General features: G+C 43.9%; 1 long non-coding RNA gene across 1 annotated transcript in view; it reads right to left on the bottom strand.

Moving 5' to 3' along the window:
• Positions 1-5397: 5397 nt before the first annotated feature.
• LOC137561583 (uncharacterized) overlaps positions 5398-26158 on the bottom strand; it is a 43534-nt gene continuing 22773 nt past the window's right edge. The window contains exon 2 of the long non-coding RNA XR_011030062.1: positions 5398-5555. This is a non-coding gene — a long non-coding RNA (uncharacterized lncRNA). The remainder of the gene's footprint in view (positions 5556-26158) is intronic.

Here is a 26158-nt window from a genome sequence, read left to right as displayed (position 1 = left end):
AGTTAGCTAGGCCCCTGTGTTAGTGTCAGTTAGCGCTCAGCCCACCGCACCATAGTCACTAATTAGTCGCTGATTAGCGTCATCACTGTCGTTAATCAGCATTGGTACTATATAGTATCTGTAAGTGATCATTACTGATCGCAGTCAGATCTATAGTAGGGTCACTAGGATCCACTAAAAATGCAGTGTTTGCCCGATCAGGCCTGATCGTTTGCCTGCACTTGCGTTCAGCCCACCCCACCGCAGTGACAGAATATTTTTTTCTGATCACTGCGAAAAACACTGTACAATAGCTGTGGCACTGTAAAGATCAGGTTTGATTTTTTTTTAATCAAAACTCAGTGACCACAGCTTTCTACTCCACAAGTACTCCCTTTTGCTAGGTAGGTGCTCTTTTTTCTGGGTAGTCTCAAAGGAATATCCCCTAAATTTAGCAGTCCACCATGGCAAGAAAGGGGTATTCCGAGGATGAGGTGTACAGGTACATGGCCCAGTTGGATGAGGACGATTGGGACGACTCGTTCAACGAATCTTCTGGGTCAGAGTTCAAACCTGTAGAGAGCAGTGGCTCGCTGACCGATAGCGATGATGAGGTTGAGGTCCCGGCTAGAGCCAGGCGTACCACACCCCATGTCACTGGACCGCAGGTGGCGCAGGATCTGCCTCAAGGGCAGCAGAGTGGTGCTAGCGCTGGTCTGAGGTTTCATGGTGAGGCATACACCAGCAGCACAGCATCTCCTGGACCTAGCACCAGTACTTCCGTAGACCCTGGTGAAGAGGTGAGTGTAAGAATTTATACGTTGGTTGCTATTGGCAACAACACTACACCTTCGTTCGGCACCATATCACAGGAAATGGGATAACTTGACTCTCTTCACAGCATACAGCATAGGAGATAGGACTTCATAGACATCATCAAAGTTCAAGGGTTTATTTGTAAAACAAATATACAGATATGTTTAGTAGCAATATCTAACCTCGGCAAAGGAAACCGTTTGTAGAATCTTATGCGTTCCTTGCATACTTGATCGATCTCTAATAGCAAGATCAGGCCTCTCTTAGTTACATCTATGCATCTATGCTAGGCATATATATACAGCATACAGATCATGTAGAATGAAAGTAGGAAAAGGAGTGAATAAAGTCCTCAGTCAGAAGCAGCCCCGTCGGGAGCCCTTCTTATACTAACCTCTAAAGAGTCAAATGTGACATCATCTGAGCAGGGACGGATCAATAACTCATCGCCTGCTATTGACTGAGAGGAACCCGTGATATCATGACAAGCACAGTCTTTTACTGCGCATGCACTGGAAAATTCCATTTTCCAATGACCTGTGCCCTTGTTCTGAGGATACCATTGTTTAATGTACTTGTGAGAATATTTTCATAACAATGGCTCATGTTTATGTTGTTCGTCGCCAGCTGGTCTGGCCTCTGCACTGGATGTCTCTGATACAGCCTTGAGCGTTCCAGTACAATGTTCTACTAAAAATCAGAATTGTCTTTATTTATCTCTAAGAGAAATTCTCCTTAAAGGGAGATTCTGCAAATCAAGTCTTTTAAATTGTAACTGTCGGGCATAAAATCAAAAATCAATTCTTTATTTTTATCTGGTAAACAAGTAATAAGGATGCTAACCATGCAATCCAAAAGTAAAAAAATCTCTATTACTTTTCTTGTTTATAAATGATCATTCCCCAGTGCACCTGACTCTTATTTGGTACGTTGCCCCACAAAGGAAGTTACAGGGCATGCTGGGTTGTCTTTTTTTGCTTCTTTATTTCCCCTCAGACTTAACTAATGTACAGAAGCAAAAAAGGACAACTCAGCATGCCCTGCAACTTCCTTTTTGCGGCAACGTACCAAATAAGAGTCTGGGGAATGATCATGTATAAACAAGAAAAGTAATAGAGATTTTAACTTTTGGATTTCCTGATTAGCACCCTTATTACTTGTTTACCAGATAAAAATAAAGAATTGATTTTTGATTTTATGCCCGACAGTTACAGTTTAACTAAACTCAGTTAAAGTAACTGAGGCCTACGAATTCAAGCATATAATACTTACATTCTAACAGTCCCCCCTGAAAGGGCTTGATCTGCAGATCCCTTCTTCTGGTTCAGACAGTACCCATGATTCTTTTCTTTATGTTTCACTTTTCGATGCCCATGCTCACACACTTTCTCTGCTCTAGGTGGTTATCCCTGGGAGAGACCTCTTGGCCTCATTTTTAACCATGCTCTCTAGGGATGCACTACTTCTAGGTCCCTATTGACCAAACTTTCCACATTTGCGTCACATGCGTATCCCTTATAAACTTGCATGATCATGGAAAAGTGAAACTTGTTTGTCTGTTAAGCGACGGAGCAGTGCCAGGTGTCTTCTAAAAAAAACGCCTTTAAACAATCAGCTCCATCCTCATAGGTACTGCTGAAAGCTAGACACCTAACCTTGTATATCGCTTAGCTTAGAAATATTGGCTTATGAGATTGTTTATCTGACACCAATCTCTTAACCATGTTAATTAGTTTGCGTAATTTCACACACAAACTCACATGTGTAATGATGCCCAAGATTGTCATCCCCATCATTTCCACCAGTGGGTGTAGAAAGAAGTTTTGGACTGCAGAGGCCCAGTCCGAGTGTCCCTGGAACATCGCCAGAAACCTTCTTCACCAGGTCAGACTGGAACGCACCTGATTATATTTGTGTTCAACCTCTTTAAGATTCCCCTTGATCATGGTGAAATATCACCTCTAGTTTAGTGTTCTGTTTGTTTAACCATTGTAACAAAGTGTGGCCTTGTGTTAAAACCTGTACCCATTTATCCCATGGCGTTTTATCTCTCAGGATGGGCACTTCCTGTGGAGCTTTGAACTTTAGAGTTCTCTTAACAATTTGAGGAATAACGTAGTCAAACCTTGACGACTGGATCCATATGGGATCTCCGCTCACACAATAAGTTCCCCTTGGAAGATCAACCTTGTTGGAACAATTATGAAAATGTACCATGAATGTGTCAGTAGACATCATGTTTAAAAAACAAACTTTTCCTTCAGCCACCGGAGATATTGTTTTGGCTTTAGGATGGATCTTTTGAATGGCAGCTGTGCATTCTGTGTTATTGAGCCAGCATGCTTCCTCACTAAATCTGACTTGCCCTGGCAAACACAGGTACTTCTCTGAGAATTGCCAGCATGACGACATATCTACTTGTTTCACCTCTCCGTCTAGCACCAAAAAATGTTGACCTCTCAGGTCATGGTGTAAGACGTGTGTATGAAACAGGTGTCCCCAGTGATACTACTGGAAAAACTACCTGGGTTTTTCCATCGGTAGGAACTAAGGAAGTAGCGGTGCATAAAGAATTGTCGCACTCTTTCCACCTGTTTACCCAGACATCTTGGTGCTTTCATGCAAAAGATCCTTCCCCAGGAAAATCGATAAATCTCTCCTTGTCAAGTCTCAGTTGTAAAGGAGTTTTACCTTCTGATAAGGCTTGAGCCATTATCTTAAAATCCGCTGTTAACTCGGTCTGCATAGACAGGCTTGCTGTTTCCCATGCAGTACCCCTAGCATGTGCAATCATCTTCTGAAGAATTATTTGAATGTGCCTTTGAGTGTACCCCTGAACTTTATATGTGTTGTGCGTTAATTGTTTCAAAACCAAGTTCAGATGATGTTGGGTACCCACATTCTGTTGTCCCAATGTGCCTAATTGTTGAATGACCTCTGTCATACCTTCTATTTCTACACTGTTTGCTACCCCCATTCCAGCGACCATGCCTCCCAAGATTGTATCTGCTAAATCTCGGGACCTTCTTTTGGCTACACTATTCCCTGTGGAATGTGCCTATGACATAAAAGCCTGTACCAGGGTGGCAGCGACAGTGCTGCAGTTAGGGTAGATATTAGATATTACCCACTCTCCTAAGTTAATCTGCCAAGTGATCAATTGAAGCTGGAGCTCCATGATAACTGGAGTCGCCCTCAGTTGATTTAACTGAAAAGGGCCACTTTTACAACTTGATGTGTATCACATGACGGTAGGTGGGGTTCCTGGGTAGTCACTGGCAGGGTGACTACCTGAACTTTAGGAGTCGTGGGAACCCCCACTTTTGCTGTCATGGTTCCCCTTCTCGTTATGCAAGATCTATTTGGACCTTTAAACTCTAGGGACTGTGGAATGCAAAAAACGTATGTCCATGGTCCTTCATCCTCCCGGACTAAGGGCGCTATTTTTAAACTCCCTCGTTTTAGTCCCACCACCCTTCCATCATAGAGAGTCCCCGGGTGCTACCTGATGTATCCCAGGATTCTACCTCTCTACTCCAAAAAAGTCCCCTGATCCATTAAACTCACGTCCCGTGCTAACCCTTGTGGCCCTCCCCAGAAGAATACTGTTGGTACTCTTTTTTCTGGGAAATTAATTAGCATCTCAATGACAAAAGATGTTCCCAACTGTCCTGATTGGACCTTAGCCCCCCTTATGTCCTGAGGCAAAATGCTTACTTTAGGTCGGGAAGAATGTACTCTCTGCAATCTTTCAATTAAGAGTACCCCCTCACTTACCCATCTAGAATGAGGATAAGTGGCTGAATATGGACTGTGTAATATCGTCTCATATTGTGACCCGTATAGTGAGGATGATGTTACCTGTGTTGGCTCTCCCTTTCCTGGGATCACTCTCCCCACCCTCTTTGTCACCTGAAAATGTGTCTGGATCTCGATTTTTACATGTGGCTGGATCTCGATTTTTACTTCTCGTTCCGAGAACCAAAATCCTTCTGCTTTCCAGCCTTTACGTGTGTATAGTTGTCTCAAAGACACCCTCTGTTGGTTGCTCCAGAGTGTGATATTGTTCCCTGCTTCTCTCCCGGAGGAGAAGTGACGCTTACTGCTCGTTCCTTTCTAATCTAGAACTATCTCACTCTAGAGAACCAAGAAAAGGTAATCCTGAACAACACACTCCACCTTTTGCATGTACCCATTGTACTGCAATGTACCTTTTAACAAGACTTTGGATCGGTGCGTTGGTTCCGGGAGTGTGACATTCCAGAGCAGATTTAAGCTGCCGTACACATCACACTTCCAGCACACCTGACCCTTCATACCTTTCCCCAACATTGTGCCATGAAATTTGTTTCCATCTTTTCCTCCTTCCCTGTTCAGTCCAGTCAGGCCAATCAGAGGGAAGTGCAAAAGGATCAGTACCTTTTTCTCCCAACATTAACATGCGTGGGCCTTGTGTTCTCATTAACCCCTTATTGTTCATGAGAATGTCCTCTCCTCGGTCTCCTAGGACGAAATGGCAACCTAGGTTCACCATCAGCACGGTACTCTTCATTATGAGAGCACCTCCTTGGGAAAGAAAAACATTAGCAATTTGCATTATGCTTTGCTCAGTCAGTTTTTTAGTCTCTTTCTGATCTCTAAATATCGCTGTTCTCCAAACCAGGATTGGCCTCTGGAAACTTTCACTTAACCGACTAACATGTGTGTCTCTGTCTCTGCTGCCATTACCTCAGCTTTCTTGATTCCATATTGCCAAACTCCTGAAACCGAAATACAAACAAATCAATTCTTATTAATGATTTGGGTTTTGCCCTGCGGGCTTGTACTCTGTACACCTCAGATTGATCAATATATAGCATAATTGATCTTGTTTCTTTATAGTTCTCTTGAACTCTGTTTACTCTTTTTGGTAGAATGGAGCTACACTCCTCTCCCCTACCTTATGTTACAATGTCATAAGTACTTACCTTTTTAAAATATGCTTCAACAGACTTCACCTTTCGAAGCTCTTACCTCATCCCCCCCCCCTGTACATACTTGGCCGCAGTATGTACTGAGTACGGATGCCCCTGTAACGATTGGTGTCAGCGAAAGGCAGAATTCTGATTATTAGGTGATCTGCAGTATCACCAATAATGCAGATATATACCTGATTATAAGGTGATCTGCAGAATCACCTATAATGCTGGTATATCAGAAGCTGCCGTGACAACAAATACAAAAGGTGTAACAGGTGTAACGTGCTTGGTGCAACAGTAATGCTGATAAGTAGCAGGACCTCACCAGAGGAGCTGGTGGGTACTATCTGTAATGAACTTCACCAGTGACAAGGGCTCACTGGTGAGTAGAGAGGTCAGACAGATCGGTTTGGCAACAGACAGGAAGGTGCAGTACAAAATTGGCAGGCAAAATAATAGAGATATATCATGCAGCGTTTAGCAACAGAATCAGAAGGGTTAAGGTACAAAATCGTAAGGCGAGAGCAAAGTCAGAAGAGAGCCAGAGTCATACACAGGAGATCAAGCAATATATAACAATAACAGTAATAAATCCTAGTCTGTGTGAAATCCCTGGTTTCCTCCCAGATCAAAGCACACCGGATCTATCTAAGGTCTGAGTGCTAACACGTAGCATTCGCAACAGCAGACAAATTGCAAGTGATTCCAAGCTGCTTAAGAAGCGGAGGAGACCCTTCGGCCATGCCCCCGCTCATCAGCCAATCGGAGAAGCCGAGAGTCTCTGCTGACGTCAGCCGACCAGCCGGTCAGCTGACGCGCCTCCTTCCCGCATAAAGGTCTCGTCTATGCGCGCGCAACAAAGCTACTCTGTGAGCCACTGACAATCTCCTCGTCGGCGTGCTAGATGCCGGAGGGACGGTAGACATGCCTGACAGGGAAACCGAAGCAGCTGCGGAGGCATCCTGACTGCCCGCAGCTGCTTCTCCAAGGATTGTTACAGCCCCACACTTGTTGCTGCTACCTGAAGACTGCTTTTCAGCTGAGCTTGCAATGCTCTTACTGATTTTCGTTTTACTTACCTAGAACTTCATTGATCGCAACCAGCTCTGCTAGAAATCCTGTTTGTTGTAACCTCTGACGAATGTTTGCCAATGCTACTACCTCTATACTTGCCCAAAAAATGGCTACCTCCCTGTAGGAAGGTGTGCTTTGCACTTTAACTACACAGGGTTCAGGGCTATGCATGCCAGCTTCATATGCCTACATGAGAACCACTGAATGCCTACTAGGTAGGTAATCCTATGGCAAACATTCTACTGGTACACTGTCACTCTGTCACTCTGTACACTAAATGGCAACTCCTTGCTTCTTTGTAATTGCCCCTTGAACTGCTTTCAGTTCTGTTCTTTATGTTAAACTTAAAAAATATATTTGACCAATCAGTGGACGAGGAAAAACACACAAACAGCCCAGCAGTGACCTCCTTGTCAAACTCTGGCCCTGTCCATGACAAAACCCCCCAAAAAGTTTACTGCTCTGTAGCCGCAGCGACGGACACCTGGATTGGTCAACTGCTTTTTTTTCCACCTCCGGTACACAGTTATGTACTGTTCCCCCCTTCCTCTATTGGGAACTCATGTTGCACCACTGTTTAAGGTGCCTCACTTAACCACTTAAGGACCGCAGTCTTTTCACCCCTTAAGGACCAGAGCCTTTTTTCCATTCAGACCACTGCAGCTTAAATGGTTTATTGCTCAGTCATACAAGCTACCATCTAAATGAATTTTACCTCCTTTTCTTGTCACTAATACAGCTTTCTTTTGGTGCTATTTGATTGCTGCTGCGATTTTTACTTTTTATTCTATTCATCAAAAAAGACATGAATTCTGGCAAAAAAATGTTTTTTTTGAACTTTCTGTGCTGACATTTTTCAAATAAAGTAAAATTTCTGTATACATGCAGCGCGAAAAATGTGGACAAACATGTTTTTGATTAAAAAAAAACCCATTCAGTGTATATTTATTGGTTTGGGTAAAAGTTATAGCGTTTACAAACTATGGTGCAAAAATTGAATTTTCCCATTTTGAAGCATCTCTCTCATTTCTGAGCACCTGTCAGGTTTCATGAGGTGCTAGAATTCCAGGATAGTATAAATACCCCCCAAATGACCCCATTTTGGAAAGAAGACACCCCAAAGTATTCACTAAGAGGCATGGTGAGTTCATAGAAGATTTTATCTTTTGTCACAAGTTAGCGGAAAATGACACTTTGTGACAAAAAAAATAAATAAAAAAAAGTTTCCATTTCTGCTAACTGGTGACAAAAAAAAATGAAATCTGCCACGGACTCACCATGCCCCTCTCTGAATACCTTGAAGTGTCTAGTTTCCAAAATGGGGTCATTTGTGGGGTGTGTTTACTGTTCTGGCATTTTGGGGGGTGCTAAATTGTAAGCACCCCTGTAAAGCCTAAAGGTGCTCATAGGACTTTGGGCCCCTTAGCGCACCTAGGCTGCAAAAGAAATGTCAAGAAATATCGATCTAAGAAAGATACATAGAGCGCTCCATAGTGTAAAAACATAAAGCAATTTAATATGCGCAAGTTTAAAACGTACTTACAAAATCAAAGGATGCAATAAAGCTCATAGATAGCCTGCAGACACCTATTTCCCTCCTGTAGTGTGGGCACCGTCAGGCTGTGGCCAGCAGCGTGACGTCCGATGATCTGGAGAGGCTCTCACTGGTGGGGGGCGTATCTGCTGTCACGACGTGCCTCTAGCGTGATGACGCGTTTCGGCATCCCTGCCTTCGTCAGATCACGCTAGGGCACTGGGCACGGGGGTTTAAAAACACGAACTTCCGCCCACATGCGGTGTCGTATTGTGGTGGGCGGAGCGCTGTGATGCGCTTGAGTAAGGCGGAGTTTCGCCTGTATTAGGAGTAGTGAAAAGTTGTCAACATTTAGGGTGCAGCTGGGCACAGGATATTTATGCTCCGCCTCTGGTTGCTATGACAGCGGGTGGAACGCTTATATGGAGGATGCACCAGCCGTAATAGGAAGCTGCACACTTACGTGCAAATGTAAACAAAACCCGACATTCTGTATGCCATTCTAGCGCGTGCTATAGTGGGAAATGAAACTATTTGTTGGACAAAGTTTTTCTATTCTTAGTATCTTTCACATTCCGCACAAGGCATTACTGGTAGAAGTGCGCTTGACCTCATGCAATAAGACGAGTGTGTGTCCATGGGAAGCGATATGTTGCTTCTTTCACCAATACTAAAATATGAAAGTGATTATATCACATATAAGGTGTAATGGCTTTGTAACAGGGGGAACGGGGGGGAGGGGGTAGAGGGATGGGGGAAGAAGGAAAGGAGGGAGGGGGGGGGGGGGGGGGAGAGCAAGGAAGGGTGGACGTGGAGGGGAGCTAATGACCTTTCAGGCAAAGTGGCTATATACCGATGGGATTAAAAGCTTATCAGGTGTCTAATTAAACCTGCTAAATCCGGATATGGGGATGTCATATATCTCAATGATCATTCGGGGCTCACTTCTGAATAAATGGGAAGGGGTGATATGGAATACGAGACCCAGATGGGTTGGGGAAACAGACTGGAGGTAAGGTGTCTTGAGTGTTGATAACTCCAGGGCAGGTGACAAGTGTGGGGATATCACTGAACACCTGGGGGGAGGAGGGGGCTGTATCGGAAAAAGGAAAAAGGTTTTCTTGGGGGACAATGTGGCACAGGCCGACAGTGCCCACAGGTATGGGATGGGTATGGTGGACAGACACATTTCAAAGGTACAATAGCCCGGCTGAACAACAATATCCTTACATAACATCACAATTCTAACAAAAAGTGAAATATGAAAAATGAAAATAATAATAGCGATGACTATAAATCGGGAAGCAGGCAAGCGATTCTTAACAACTATACCCTATTATTAGGTGCTATATGTTGCTACCAATTTTAATTACTCACCGCTCCCGACACGACTACACAAGCTAGCAAAGATGCTGTGAAAGAGGTGACAAAAATACACAGTCAGAATCAAGGCATGGTCAACCAACATATCTATCTGATTTAGATATATGTAGCTATTTCAAGACCCTCATTGAGTCCATTGGGAGATAAGGAATCTAATCTGAAAATCCAGAATGTTTCTCTTTCGCAGAGTCTTCTATACCGTGCTCCCGTGTTCATATTTTTAGGAATAACCTCTAAACCAGTGATTTTCAGAGAGTCCACTGAACTTTCGTGATACTGTTTAAAATGTCGGGGAACACTATGTTTCTCATTTTTAGCTAAAATGTTCCGTTTATGTTCTCCCAATCTTTGCCTCAAGGGTCTAGTGGTTCTACCCACATAAAATTTAGGGCATGAGCATGTCAAGAGGTAGACTACATACCCACTGCTACAATTAATAAAATCTTTAATTGAGATGGACTGGTTGTGGTTATCTTTGATTTCTTTTATCCTGTGGCTCAAAAACGGGCAACACCCGCATCTTTTTATGTTACAGCGGTAGTTTCCTTTCAAGGTCGGGAACATACTGGGCCGTGGCCCTGCTTGTCTGATGTTGCTAGGGGCGATTGCATTTTTTATGGACCTAGCTTTTCTAAAAATCACTCCTGTCTATCTGGCATCTGGTTCCTCAGATGTGGATCTTGGCAAATTAGGGGCCAATTCCGTTCGATAATCTGTTTTATCTTTGTTGATTCCTTATTATAGGTGGTCACAAAATTAATATCACCTCCTCCAGGCCCTTTATCCACATTGGGGAGTCCTCACCTCTTTTTGTGTTGGTTTTGTTCTATATTCAGACATGGCTTTATCTATTGTGGCGGGTTTAAAACCTTTTTCTATAAATTTTGCAGTTAATGTCCGCCCCTGTTCCTCATAGTCTTCTGCACGCGTACAGTTCCTCCTGAGCCGACAAAACTGGCTTCTGGGTATATTGGAAATCCATTTCTTATGGTGGCAACTGGACGCGTGCAGATAGGAATTCCCAGCGGTGGGTTTGAAATGTGTTCTTGAGCAGATTGCTTTATCTTCGTTACTAAATAATTCGAGATCTAGAAATACAATGTGATCATCTGATATGACACTGGTAAAATTGAGACCAAGCTCATTGTTGTTGCAAAATGTCACAAATTCATCAAATAGTTCAACACTTCCATCCCAAATAATAAGAATATCATCAATGAATCTCGTGTATAGTATGAGATTCTTTGCATAAGGGTTGTTTTGCCAAATGAATTGGCTTTCCCAAAATGCCATGAACAGATTTGCAAAACTTGGTGCAAATCCTGCACCCATCGAAGTGCCGCAAATCTGTAAAAAGATGCCATCCATGAAAGAAAAATAATTATGCGTAAGTGCAAATTGCACAAGATTTAGAATGAACTGGGCTTGTTGTGTAGTGAAGGAGCCATCTTGTATGAGGAAATACTGGACTGCTTCAAGGCCCCTCTGATGTGGAATACATGTGTATAAAGAAGTAACATCTAATGAGGCCCATTTGTAATTGTCTCCCCAAGTATAGTTGGCTAGAATATCCAAAGCGTGTAGTGAATCTCTGGTGTATGCTTCAGTGGCCAAAACCAGGGGCTGAAGGAAATGATCAATATAAGAAAGAGACATTTGCCACCAAACCATCCATCCCCGCTACAATAGGTCTACCCCGGGGGTGTGTCAGCGTTTTTATGTACTTTGGGTATATGGTAAAAATAGGGTAGGGAGGGGTGGGTGGGAATCAGGAACTTTCTTTCAAGGTCATTAACAATTCCCGTTTCGAAGGCCTTGTCAACAAGGTTCTTTAATTCATCCCTGTAAATTTGAGTGGGGTCACTGGCTAACGGTCTGTAAGTCTTAAGATCAGACAACAGTCTTGTGCCTTCTTCCTTATATTTTTCATAATCCATTATTACGATACCCCCTCCTTTGTCCGCTTGTCTTATAACTATCTGTTTGTTCTCTGTTAAATTTTTTTAGGGCGTTTTTCTCTGATGCATTGAGATTTTCATATTTATTTTGGGTTGTAGATGATTCTTTACACAGACTTTTGAATTGTTCCAAGACAACCTGATAAAATGTATTGATATACTGTCCCTTAGCATGGGTGGGGTAAAAAATGGATTGGGGTTTAAAGGAGGTATGTTTAATTTCTTGGTCAGATAAAAGATCCAACCAATCAGCCTCACTATCATGTCCGGTGTTAGTTGCCATTAATTCTATTAAATCGCTTAATGCCTCTGTATCTCTGTCAGTCAGGTCATTAGCAGGATTTGGATCAGTCCATGTGTCGTTGTCCTTGGTGGGAAGTTTTATATTGTTGGTTTTTTCCTTTATCGAAAAAAATCTTTTCAGTGTCAGGGTGCGGATAAATCTATGAAGGTCCTTGAATAGTTGAAACTCGTTGGTTTAGAAGTTGGGGCGAAGTTTAGTCCCTTTCTTAATAATGTTACCTCACTCTCTGTGAGTGTGTATGAAGAAAGATTAAAAATCTTTATAGTAGAATGACTGCTCTCTAATCTCTGCTTTCTTTCCTTTCTTTCTTGGACCTCTCTACCTCCTCTGCAACCTCTTCTACATCGTCTATTCCTCTTTTCGACCGATGGGGGGTCTGAATGTTGTGATTGTTCTCTAAAAAATGATCCTGTCCTGGATCTCTGGCGCCACCCTCTGCACCTATTTCCTGAATGATGGTCTCATTATTAGGATTTTCAGTCATTTCCCTATTTTTATCCCTATTATTATTAGTGCCATTGATCTCATCCTGAGTCAACAGGTCTAATGTCCATTGGGGTATCTGGCTAACCTTTGCCAGAGTCGGTTGATTGTTTCCCTGTTTGGGTATGGCCCCTTCTTTTATTCCCCTGGCGCTTTTCTCCTCATGTCTCTTTAGAAACGTATGAGTTTCAGGGTATCGAGATGAACTGTTCTCTATTAATCCTGTGACCATTTCGCTTATTATCACCAAAGGGGTCCTTCCTTTCCATCATTTTAGTCAGCCGGGGGCTAGTATATTTTCTAGCTCTACTAGGGCTATTCATAAACTGTCTTCTGTTATTCTGGAAATTCGGTTTTGTCGGACGAAAGGGCATATGTATGGAAGATCGTCTGTGGTCAAGTGGTGACTGATTGTCAATTCTAGGTCGCAGTGGAGCAGAGTGGGAAGGGAGGGGATAGGATGCATGATTTTTGTTAGGGGAACCGTGATGTCGGGCTGATCTCTTAAGGTCCTGTCTGAAAGGTTTCTGAGAGTTGGGTCGTAATTGTATACCCGTTTGGGTGCGTACAGCTTTTCCCCAACAAAAAACATTGCCTGTGACATAGTCTTTTTTATCCCTTTCAAACTTTTACATATGCCCTTTCGTCCGACAAAACCGAATTTCCAGAATAACAGAAGACAGTTTATGAATAGCCCTAGTAGAGCTAGAAAATATACTAGCCCCCGGCTGACTAAAATGATGGAAAGGAAGGACCCCTTTGGTGATAATAAGCGAAATGGTCACAGGATTAATAGAAACAGTTCATCTCGATACCCTGAAACTCATACGTTTCTAAAGAGACATGAGGAGAAAAGCGCCAGGGGAATAAAAGAAGGGGCCATACCCAAACAGGGAAACAATCAACCGACTCTGGCAAAGGTTAGCCAGATACCCCAATGGACATTAGACCTGTTGACTCAGGATGAGATCAATGGCACTAATAATAATAGGGATAAAAATAGGGAAATGACTGAAAATCCTAATAATGAGACCATCATTCAGGAAATAGGTGCAGAGGGTGGCGCCAGAGATCCAGGACAGGATCATTTTTTAGAGAACAATCACAACATTCAGACCCCCCATCGGTCGAAAAGAGGAATAGACGATGTAGAAGAGGTTGCAGAGGAGGTAGAGAGGTCCAAGAAAGAAAGGAAAGAAAGCAGAGATTAGAGAGCAGTCATTCTACTATAAAGATTTTTAATCTTTCTTCATACACACTCACAGAGAGTGAGGTAACATTATTAAGAAAGGGACTAAACTTCGCCCCAACTTCTAAACCAAACGAGTTTCAACTATTCAAGGACCTTCATAGATTTATCCGCACCCTGACACTGAAAAGATTTTTTTCGATAAAGGAAAAAACCAACAATATAAAACTTCCCACCAAGGACAACGACACATGGACTGATCCAAATCCTGCTAATGACCTGACTGACAGAGATACAGAGGCATTAAGCGATTTAATAGAATTAATGGCAACTAACACCGGACATGATAGTGAGGCTGATTGGTTGGATCTTTTATCTGACCAAGAAATTAAACATACCTCCTTTAAACCCCAATCCATTTTTTACCCCACCCATGCTAAGGGACAGTATATCAATACATTTTATCAGGTTGTCTTGGAACAATTCAAAAGTCTGTGTAAAGAATCATCTACAACCCAAAATAAATATGAAAATCTCAATGCATCAGAGAAAAACGCCCTAAAAAATTTAACAGAGAACAAACAGATAGTTATAAGACAAGCGGACAAAGGAGGGGGTATCGTAATAATGGATTATGAAAAATATAAGGAAGAAGGCACAAGACTGTTGTCTGATCTTAAGACTTACAGACCGTTAGCCAGTGACCCCACTCAAATTTACAGGGATGAATTAAAGAACCTTGTTGACAAGGCCTTCGAAACGGGAATTGTTAATGACCTTGAAAGAAAGTTCCTGATTCCCACCCACCCCTCCCTACCCTATTTTTACCATATACCCAAAGTACATAAAAACGCTGACACACCCCCGGGTAGACCTATTGTAGCGGGGATGGATGGTTTGGTGGCAAATGTCTCTTCTTATATTGATCATTTCCTTCAGCCCCTGGTTTTGGCCACTGAAGCATACACCAGAGATTCACTACACGTTTTGGATATTCTAGCCAACTATACTTGGGGAGACAATTACAAATGGGCCTCATTAGATGTTACTTCTTTATACACATGTATTCCACATCAGAGGGGCCTTGAAGCAGTCCAGTATTTCCTCATACAAGATGGCTCCTTCACTACACAACAAGCCCAGTTCATTCTAAATCTTGTGCAATTTGCACTTACGCATAATTATTTTTCTTTCATGGATGGCATCTTTTTACAGATTTGCGGCACTTCGATGGGTGCAGGATTTGCACCAAGTTTTGCAAATCTGTTCATGGCATTTTGGGAAAGCCAATTCATTTGGCAAAACAACCCTTATGCAAAGAATCTCATACTATACACGAGATTCATTGATGATATTCTTATTATTTGGGATGGAAGTGTTGAACTATTTGATGAATTTGTGACATTTTGCAACAACAATGAGCTTGGTCTCAATTTTACCAGTGTCATATCAGATGATCACATTGTATTTCTAGATCTCGAATTATTTAGTAACGAAGATAAAGCAATCTGCTCAAGAACACATTTCAAACCCACCGCTGGGAATTCCTATCTGCACGCGTCCAGTTGCCACCATAAGAAATGGATTTCCAATATACCCAGAAGCCAGTTTTGTCGGCTCAGGAGGAACTGTACGCGTGCAGAAGACTATGAGGAACAGGGGCGGACATTAACTGCAAAATTTATAGAAAAAGGTTTTAAACCCGCCACAATAGATAAAGCCATGTCTGAATATAGAACAAAACCAACACAAAAAGAGGTGAGGACTCCCAATGTGGATAAAGGGCCTGGAGGAGGTGATATTAATTTTGTGACCACCTATAATAAGGAATCAACAAAGATAAAACAGATTATCGAACGGAATTGGCCCCTAATTTGCCAAGATCCACATCTGAGGAACCAGATGCCAGATAGACCAGGAGTGATTTTTAGAAAAGCTAGGTCCATAAAAAATGCAATCGCCCCTAGCAACATCAGACAAGCAGGGCCACGGCCCAGTATGTTCCCGACCTTGAAAGGAAACTACCGCTGTAACATAAAAAGATGCGGGTGTTGCCCGTTTTTGAGCCACAGGATAAAAGAAATCAAAGATAACCACAACCAGTCCATCTCAATTAAAGATTTTATTAATTGTAGCAGTGGGTATGTAGTCTACCTCTTGACATGCTCATGCCCTAAATTTTATGTGGGTAGAACCACTAGACCCTTGAGGCAAAGATTGGGAGAACATAAACGGAACATTTTAGCTAAAAATGAGAAACATAGTGTTCCCCGACATTTTAAACAGTATCACGAAAGTTCAGTGGACTCTCTGAAAATCACTGGTTTAGAGGTTATTCCTAAAAATATGAACACGGGAGCACGGTATAGAAGACTCTGCGAAAGAGAAACATTCTGGATTTTCAGATTAGATTCCTTATCTCCCAATGGACTCAATGAGGGTCTTGAAATAGCTACATATATCTAAATCAGATAGATATGTTGGTTGACCATGCCTTGATTCTGACTGTGTATTTTTGTCACCTCTTTCACAGCATCTTTGCTAGCTTGTGTAGTCGTGTCGGGAGCGGTGAGTAATTAAAATTGGTAGCAACATATAGCACCTAATAATAGGGTATAGTTGTTAAGAATCGCTTGCCTGCTTCCCGATTTATAGTCATCGCTATTATTATTTTCATTTTTCATATTTCACTTTTTGTTAGAATTGTGATGTTATGTAAGGATATTGTTGTTCAGCCGGGCTATTGTACCTTTGAAATGTGTCTGTCCACCATACCCATCCCATACCTGTGGGCACTGTCGGCCTGTGCCACATTGTCCCCCCAAGAAAACCTTTTTCCTTTTTCCGATACAGCCCCCTCCTCCCCCCAGGTGTTCAGTGATATCCCCACACTTGTCACCTGCCCTGGAGTTATCAACACTCAAGACACCTTACCTCCAGTCTGTTTCCCCAACCCATCTGGGTCTCGTATTCCATATCACCCCTTCCCATTTATTCAGAAGTGAGCCCCGAATGATCATTGAGATATATGACATCCCCATATCCGGATTTAGCAGGTTTAATTAGACACCTGATAAGCTTTTAATCCCATCGGTATATAGCCACTTTGCCTGAAAGGTCATTAGCTCCCCTCCACGTCCACCCTTCCTTGCTCTCCCCCCCCCCCCTCCCTCCTTTCCTTCTTCCCCCATCCCTCTACCCCCTCCCCCCGTTCCCCCTGTTACAAAGCCATTACACCTTATATGTGATATAATCACTTTCATATTTTAGTATTGGTGAAAGAAGCAACATATCGCTTCCCATGGACACACACTCGTCTTATTGCATGAGGTCAAGCGCACTTCTACCAGTAATGCCTTGTGCGGAATGTGAAAGATACTAAGAATAGAAAAACTTTGTCCAACAAATAGTTTCATTTCCCACTATAGCACGCGCTAGAATGGCATACAGAATGTCGGGTTTTGTTTACATTTGCACGTAAGTGTGCAGCTTCCTATTACGGCTGGTGCATCCTCCATATAAGCGTTCCACCCGCTGTCATAGCAACCAGAGGCGGAGCATAAATATCCTGTGCCCAGCTGCACCCTAAATGTTGACAACTTTTCACTACTCCTAATACAGGCGAAACTCCGCCTTACTCAAGCGCATCACAGCGCTCCGCCCACCACAATACGACACCGCATGTGGGCGGAAGTTCGTGTTTTTAAACCCCCGTGCCCAGTGCCCTAGCGTGATCTGACGAAGGCAGGGATGCCGAAACGCGTCATCACGCTAGAGGCACGTCGTGACAGCAGATACGCCCCCCACCAGTGAGAGCCTCTCCAGATCATCGGACGTCACGCTGCTGGCCACAGCCTGACGGTGCCCACACTACAGGAGGGAAATAGGTGTCTGCAGGCTATCTATGAGCTTTATTGCATCCTTTGATTTTGTAAGTACGTTTTAAACTTGCGCATATTAAATTGCTTTATGTTTTTACACTATGGAGCGCTCTATGTATCTTTCTTAGATCGATATTTCTTGCTGTTTACCCTATTGGAGAGCGGCTCCCTGATCATCATTTGATATTTTATGCGGCGTGGACAGTCTATTGGAGCGCTAGACATATCTTTTTGTATTCGTGACTGCAAAAGAAATGTCACACATGTGGTATCGCCTTACTCAGGAGAAATAGTATAATGTGTTTTGGGGTGTATTTTTACACATACCCATGATGGGTGGGAGAAATATCTCTGTAAATGAGATTTCTTTTGATTTTTTTACACACAATTGTCCATTTACAGAGATTTTTCTCCCACCCAGCATGGGTATGTGTAAAAATACACCCCAAAACACATTACACTACTTCTGAGTACGGAGATACCACATGTGTGACACTTTTTTGCACCCTAACTGCGCTAAGGGGCCCAAAGTCCTATGAGTACCTTTAGGATTTCACAGGTCATTTTGAGGCATTTATTTTCTAGACTACTCCTCACGGTTTAGGGCCCCTAAAATGCCAGGACAGTATAGGAACCCTACAAGTGACCCCATTTTAGAAAGAAGGCACCGCAAGGTATTCTGTTAGTAGTATGGGGAGTTCATAGAAGATTTCATTTTTTTTTCACAAGTTAGCGGGAATTGATTTTTATTGTTTTTTTCCCAAAGTGTCATTTTCCACTAACTTGTGACAAAAAATAAAATCTTCTATGAATTCCCCATACACCTAATTGAATACCTTGGGGTGTCTTCTTTCTAAAATGGGGTCACTTGTGGGGTTCCTATAATGCCCTGGCATTTTCGGGGGCCTAAACCGTGAGGAGTAGTCTAGAAACCAAATGCCTCAAAATGACCTGTGAAATTCTAAAAGTACTCATAGGACGTTGGGCCTCTTAGCGCACCTAGGTTGCAAAAAAGTGTCACACATGTGGTATCGCCGTACTCAGGAGAAGTAGTATAATGTGTTTTGGGGTGTATTTTTACACATACCCATGCTGGGTGGGAGAAATATCTCTGTAAATTAAAATGTTTTGATTTTTTTTACACACAATTGTCCCTTTACAGAGAGATTTCTCCCACCCAGCATGGGTATGTGTAAAAATACACCCCAAAACACATTATACTACTTCTCCTGAGTACGGCGATATCACATGTGTGACACTTTTTTGCAGCCTAGGTGCGCTATGGGGCCCAACGTCCTATTCACAGGTCATTTTGAGGCATTTGGTTTCTAGACTACTCCTCACGGTTTAGGGCCCCTAAAATGCCAGGGCAGTATAGAAACCCCACAAGTGACCCCATTTTAGAAAGAAGACACCCCAAGGTATTCCATTAGGTGTATGGTGAGTTCATAGAAGATTTTATTTTTTGTCACAAGTTAGTGGAAAATGACACTTTGTGAAAAAAAAAACAATACAAATCAATTTCCGCTAACTTTTGACAAAAAATAAAATCTTCTATGAACTCGTCATACACCTAACGGAATACCTTGGGGTGTCTTCTTTCTAAAATGGGGTCACTTGTGGGGTTCCTATACTGCCCTGGCATTTTAGGGGCCCAAAACCACGAGGAGTAGTCTGGAAACCAAATGCCTCAAAATGACTGTTCAGGGGTATAAGCATCTGCAAATTTTGATGACAGGTGGTCTATGAGGGGCCGAATTTTGTGGAACCGGTCATAAGCAGGGTGGCTTCTTAGATGACAGGTTGTATTGGCACTGAAGTGCAGGAATGTTCTCAAATCGTGACCTGGACGTGGCAATTAAGTCGTACCAGCAGTGATCAGAAAACAAATTTCTGTCACTGCGGTGGGGCGGGTGAGGGTTTGGCCGGGTGATCAGAAGCCCGCAGGGGGCATATTAGGGCCTGATCTGATGGGTAGCAGTGACAGGTGGTGACAGGGGGTGACGGGGTGGTTGATAGGTGATCAGTAGGTGATTACAGAGGAGAATATAAGCAAGCAATGCACTGGCGAGTTGATCAGGGTCTGGGGGGCTAATTTAGGGTGTGGGCGGGTGATTGGGTGCCCGCAAGGGGCAGATTAGTGTCTGATCTGATGGGTAGCAGTGACAGGTGGTGACGGGGTGATTGATGGGTGATCAGTGGATGATTAGAGGGGAGAACAGATGTAAACAATGCACTTTCAGAGGTGATCTGAGGGTGGGTCTGCACGCAATCTGAGGGTGTGGGTGGGTGATCAGGTGCCCACAAAAGGCAGGTTAGGGTCTGATCTGATGGGTGGCAGTGACAGGTGGTGACAGGGGGTGATTGATGGGTGATTGACAGGTGATCAGTGGGTGATTATAGGGAAGAATAGATGTATACAGTACACAGGGGGGAGGGTCTAGGGAGGATCTGAGGGTGTGGGGGGGTGTGTTCAGGAGCCCCCAGGGGGCAGTTTAGGACCTAATCTAAAAAATAACGTTGAGATAGTGACAGGGAGTGATTAATGGGTGATTAGGGGGGTGATTGGGTGCAAACAGGTGTCTGAGGGGTGGGCAGGGGGGGTCTGATGGGTGCAGTGGGCGATCAGGGGGCAGGATCAGTGTGCTTGGGTACTTACTAGGAGGGCTGCAACCTGCCCTGGTGGTCCCTCAATCACTGGGACCACCAGGGCAGGAGGCAGCCTGTATAATACGCTTTGTATACATTACAAAGCGTATTATCCGCTTTACATGCGGCAGATCGGGGGTTAACAACCCGCCGCCGCTGCTAATTGGCTGGCGGGTTGACGTCGCGGGTGGGCACATCCAGCGTGTGATCCCCGGCCAGCTAGTCCGCAACGAGCCGCCGCCGATCGGCGTATTGCGGTCGTTGCAGGCTCCACTTTGCCGCCGCCCCTAGGTAGGGGCGGTCGGCAAGTGGTTAAAATCACAATCCAGTAAAATATATATATATATATATACATATATATATATATATATATATATATATATATGTATTTATATATATATATATATATATATATATATATATCTATAGATATATATATATATATATATATATATATATATATATATATATATATATATATATAGATATAGATATATATAGATATATATCTATATATATATCTATATATATATATATATATATATATATATATATATATATATAGAGATCTAGATATATATAGATCTATATATATATATATATATAGATCTATATAGATCTATATATAGGTGGTTGGGAGGGAATCAAGGGATACATGGGGGGGAGAGCTGGAAAAAAGTTTATTTTTAGACTAAAATTGCACAGCCTGTCACGGCTGCAGGCTGTGCGTCTCTCCCTGTCACACAAGATCCACAGTGACAGGGAGAGGGAGGCGGAGAGGGAGGCGGAACGGCAACTATGTTGCCTTTCGGAGGGTGATCGCTGTGATTGGCTCACAGCGATCACACGGCAGGGAGCCAATCAGTGACGGCTCCTGCCGATACCCGGAAGCCTTAGCTGTCATAAGACAGCTAAGTGCAGCCGGTTCGGTGCGTGCGATCGCGGCGGGGAGTGGCGGCGCCGGTGATAGAGATCTACGCCCTGCCAGCCAGGAGCCCATCAAAACAGGGCGTAGATCTCTATCACTGCGGTCCGGAAATGGTTAAAGGAATAATCCCATAAGTAACCCTGTCCAGATACCACCCTGATCCGCTCTTGCAAATCATTCCCCGGGAAATATCTGACATCTATGTGTCTCCATGTACCTTACTTGAAAACACTTCCTGTGATATGGTGCCGAACGAAGGTGTAGTGTTGTTGCCAATAGCAACCAACGTATAGATTCTTACAATTGGTGCCATGAAACCCAGTGCTGTCTCGCAGAAAAAGGCAGAAAAGGTCCGGGGCCAGAGATATCAGTCTATCAAGGAATTTCACAGAAAACAAAAGCAGAGAAGACGCTGGAAGCTTATCAAGAAGAGATAAGTGAGTGCGGGGCTGCAAGGAGCCCGGAGCATGAAGTAAAGTGGACAATTGTGTGTAAAAAAATCAAAAAATTCTAATTTACAGAGATATTTCTCCCACTCAGCATGGGTATGTGTAAAAATACACCCCAAAACACATTATACTACTTCTCCTGAGTACGGCGATACCATATGTGTAACACTTGTTTACAGCCTAGGTGCGCTAAGGCGCCCAACGTCCTATGAGTACCTTTAGGATTGCACAGGTCATTTTGCGGCATTTGGTTTCCAGACTACTCCTCATGGTTTAGGGCCCCTAAAATGCTAGGGCAGTATAGGAACCCCACAAGTGACCCCATTTTAGAAAGAAGACACCCCAAGGTATTCCGTTAGGAGTATGGTAAGTTCATAGTAGATTTTATTTTTTGTCACAAGTTAGTGGAAAATGACACTTTGTGAAAAAAAAACAATAAAAATCAATTTCCACTAACTTGTAATACCTTGGGTTGTTGTCTTTCTAAAATGGGGTCACTTGTGGGGTTCCTAAACTGCCCTGGCATTTTAGGGGCCCTAAACCATGAGGAGTATTCTAGAAACCAAATGCCTAAAAATGACCTGTGAAATCCTAGGACTTTGGGCCCTTTAGCGCATCTAGGCTGCAAAAAAGTGCCACACTTGTGGTATCGCCGTACTCAGGAGAAGTAGTATAATGTGTTTTGGGGTGTATTTTTACACATACCCATGCTGGGTGGGAGAAAGTCATTGCTTCATTGTGATACGCAAGCCCCTTTACCGCGGCAAGGTAACGATCACGAAGGGGAATTGACACATGTACATGCCTTTTGTTTTGTTGTTGCAGCTGCAGTGCAGCCAGAAAAATTAGGCAGGCATGTACACGCACCAGTAAAAATTATTATTGTTTTTGTTAGCGGCTGCTGCTAGCAGGAATCCACCTGGAGTCCTGGACCCTGTTGGTGGTGGCAGAGAAGGCAGTCAAGCGGCCTGCAGGCAGAGATGCTGTGTGGGGACCAACTTAGTCTTGGGGCAGGCAGTCACACGGCGTGCAGGCATAGATGCTGTGTGTGGAGACTGACTTAGTCTTCGGGCAGGCAGTAGCTCTCCCGGATCCATGCCTCATTTTGATAAAGGTGGCTTGTGACCTAGGCGACTTCTCTTCTCACTGACAATGCATCCAGCTGCGCTGAAGGTCCTTTTTGAAAGGAAGCTTGAGGCAGGGCAAGCCAGAAGTTGGATGGCAAATTGTGACGGCTCTGGACACAGGTGAAGCCTGCACACCTAGTAGTCCAGGGGTTCATCGCTGCTCAGAGTGTCTACATCCACACTTAAGGCCAGGTAGTCGGCTACCTGCCGGTCGAGGCATTGGGGGAGGGTGGATCCAGAATGGCTAAAGCGAGGCATTGGACTAAAGAATGTCCGCATGTCTGACATCACCATGAGATCGCTAGAGCATCCTGTCCTTGCCTGCGTGGACATGGGAGGAGGAGGAAGATTAGTGGCAGTGGCACCTTTATTCCGTTGTGCTGTGACATCACCCTTAAACACACTGTAAAGCATACTTGTCAAATGGTGTTTCAAGTGCTGCATCCTTTCAGCCTTGTGGGTATTTGGTAACATCTCTGCCACTTTGTACTTATCCCGAGGGTCTAGTAGTGTCCAGGGCCGGATTTGTACTTTCCAGTGCCCTAGCCCTGCTTCCACCAAGTCCCCCCCCCCCCCCCCCCAAAAAAAAGATATTTTGTCCAACACTCCGACTAGCGATCATTGGTTTGAATGGGCTAATTTCAGTTATGCTGCTCTGCCCCCCATTCAACAAATAATTCCTGTAATACGCGCTCCTGCACAAATGTGCACAGCAGCCCATAGTGTACTGGGCATGCATACTTGAGAAATGACGCTGATGTATGACCGATACTCGTCAAGAATGCATAACACTGTACCGGCCATGGGCAGGAGCGAGAAATTACAGAGAGCGCGAGTGGCCAGGGTATGCACTGCTTCTTTGTCCTCTGTGCGACTAGCTGCAGTCGGAGCCACAAACAGGTGGCAGGGCAGAGCAATAGAGAAAAGCCCATCCAAAACAGAGAACAGGTAAGTAGCAAACATCCTGTCAAGACCCACTTTGGATGTTCTGTTGCAATTAGAGTGGACCTGAACTCAGAACTTCCTCTCTGCTCTAAAAGTTACGCAACAACATAACCTTTACATAAAAACATTTCTTTGTTAGAGCTGATACAAATCCTGCAATAAATCTGAAGTGTGTCTACTTCCTGCTTTTATGGAAGCAGACATTTTTAACATCCTGTGCTTTCAAATGAGCTTAGATGTTGTGGCAGTCAGGTGACAAAGTGTAGAGATCAAATTACAACTTGTAATTAGACACAGAGGAAGGGGAATTAGACAGACTCTCTAAATACATACATGGTACATATCTCTGTTTTCCTTCTGTGCTGTGCAAGAGTTCAGCTCCACTTTAAAGCATCTGAATGACATTTATTTATATTTCCTGAAAAATCTATGCATCTCTTTTGAATGCTGAATGTACATATGGTGGTGTGCTCTAACATATTGGCAGTATACAGGAACAAAGTCTGAAGAAGGCTTATATTAGCAGAAAGTTTACTCCTTTTCTTTTAAGCCAATAAATGGTATCATCCTGATTCAAAACTCTCTGCTTTCGCTGATGGCTAAGATGGTACAATGCTCTACTGCTACGAGAAAGAAGGATGCCAAACCATACACACTAGCATAGAGGTAGTAACAGCTCAGGTGACAGTTTAGCAATGAAAGGGAAGCAAACTACATTTTTATTCCTGCAATTCTCAAAGATGGTAGGAGCAGGACAGAGAATGAATCAGGAAAGAGTTAATGGAAAGTGCTAGCTAGGAAAACAAAAGAGAAACATAAATTAGGGTTAGATAAAGTAATTAACAACTGCTGGGGGCAGTGTCAATGCTGTAAAAGAGGTGTAGAAACTAGCAGAGCTCACTGATGTTTGCAAATGCCTGCATTAAAACTCAGCGGAACTTAGTTCTATCTGCTTTGTAATGTAAATCTCTGGTATTTCTCATATCGATCTGTATGTCCATCATACAGAGGTATGGATTATAAGGTGACAGTTATGATTGATCCTGATTGTTATAACACATCAGGAAATGTGTGAGAGAGAAGTAGGGATTTGGGAACTCGGGAATTCAGCAGAGCAGGGCGCTGGCTGGCTGCGCTGCGGGACCAGAAGAGATGATTTACTTTGACATATGACCTCTTCTCTCTCCAAGTCATGCCGCCCTTCTTATCTTATCTGATTTTATCGCCCTAGGCCGTGGCCTTTCTGGCCTTCCCAGAAATCCTGCCCTGGTAGTGTTGCCACCCAGTACAGGTCATTCCCCTTGAGTTTTTTTATACGGGGGTCCCTCAACAGGCTGGACAGCATGAAAGAGGCCATCTGCACAAAGTCGGATGCCGCCGTACTAGCCATCTCATCTTGCTTTTCCTCAGTACAATGTCAGGTAAGTTCTCCTCCTCCCCTAAGCCACGAGCAATACCACGGGAAAGGTGAGTAGCACAAGCCCCCTGTGACGCCTGCTGCGGTTGTTCTTCCACCTCCACCGGAAAAAAAACACCTTCCTCATCTGACTCCTCTTCCCCAGATGGTGTTGATGATGCCGCAGGTGATGGTTCCAAAAACTCTTCCTCCTCCTGTTCCTGGTCATGCTCCTCTACAGCTTGATCCGCCACTCTACGCACGGCACACTCCAGGAAGAAAGCCCCAGGGCTGTGTCCTGTCCCCGCTGCTGTTCTCCCTCTACACAAATAACTGTAGATCCACGGCGGACTCTGTCAAAGTCATAAAATTTGCTGACGATACCACCATTGTTGGCCTCGTCACCAAGGACAATATCCAGGAGTATCAGCAGCAGGTGCAGAGAATATGCCACTGGTGCATAGAGAACAGGCTGGTGCTCAACACAGCCAAAACTGTCGAGCTAATAATTGACTTTAGAAAGTCTGCTCCCACTCCGCCTCCCATCTACATTGACGGCGCCAAGGTGGCCAGAGTGCTCTGTGCTCTCCTTCTGGGCACTACCATCTCCAGCGATCTCAGTTGGAAGGACAACATTATGACAATCCAGTGGAAGACCCAGCAGAGGCTGTTCTTCCTCCGCCAACTGCGGAAGTTCGGCATGGCACAGGAGATCCTAACATGTTTCTATTCCGCCACCATTGAATCGATCCTCTGCTCTTCCATCCTGGTCTGGTACGCGGGAGCCACTGCCAGGGACAGACACAAACTACAGAGGATCATCAGGTCGGCGGAGAGGATCATTGGGAGACCCCTGCCTCCACTTGACCTCCTGCATAACACAAGACTGCGTGCTAGGGCGCTGAAGATCGCAAGTGACCCCTCACACCCAGGCCACTGTTTCTTCACCCCACTACCATTGGGCCGGAGACTTCGAGCCACCCCCGCTAAGACCACCAGACACAAGAACTCCTTCTTCCCTGCGGCCGTCAGCCTCCTGAACTCCCTTAACATTCTCCCACCCTCTATCTGTGCATTACCACCGGCACAGTAGCGGACTGAAATT

This window comes from Hyperolius riggenbachi, chromosome 3, assembly GCF_040937935.1.
Source record: "Hyperolius riggenbachi isolate aHypRig1 chromosome 3, aHypRig1.pri, whole genome shotgun sequence".
Taxonomy (NCBI): Eukaryota; Metazoa; Chordata; class Amphibia; order Anura; family Hyperoliidae; genus Hyperolius; species Hyperolius riggenbachi.
The sequence above is the reverse complement of the archived record's forward strand: the minus strand, read 5'-3'. Positions and strand labels throughout refer to the sequence as shown.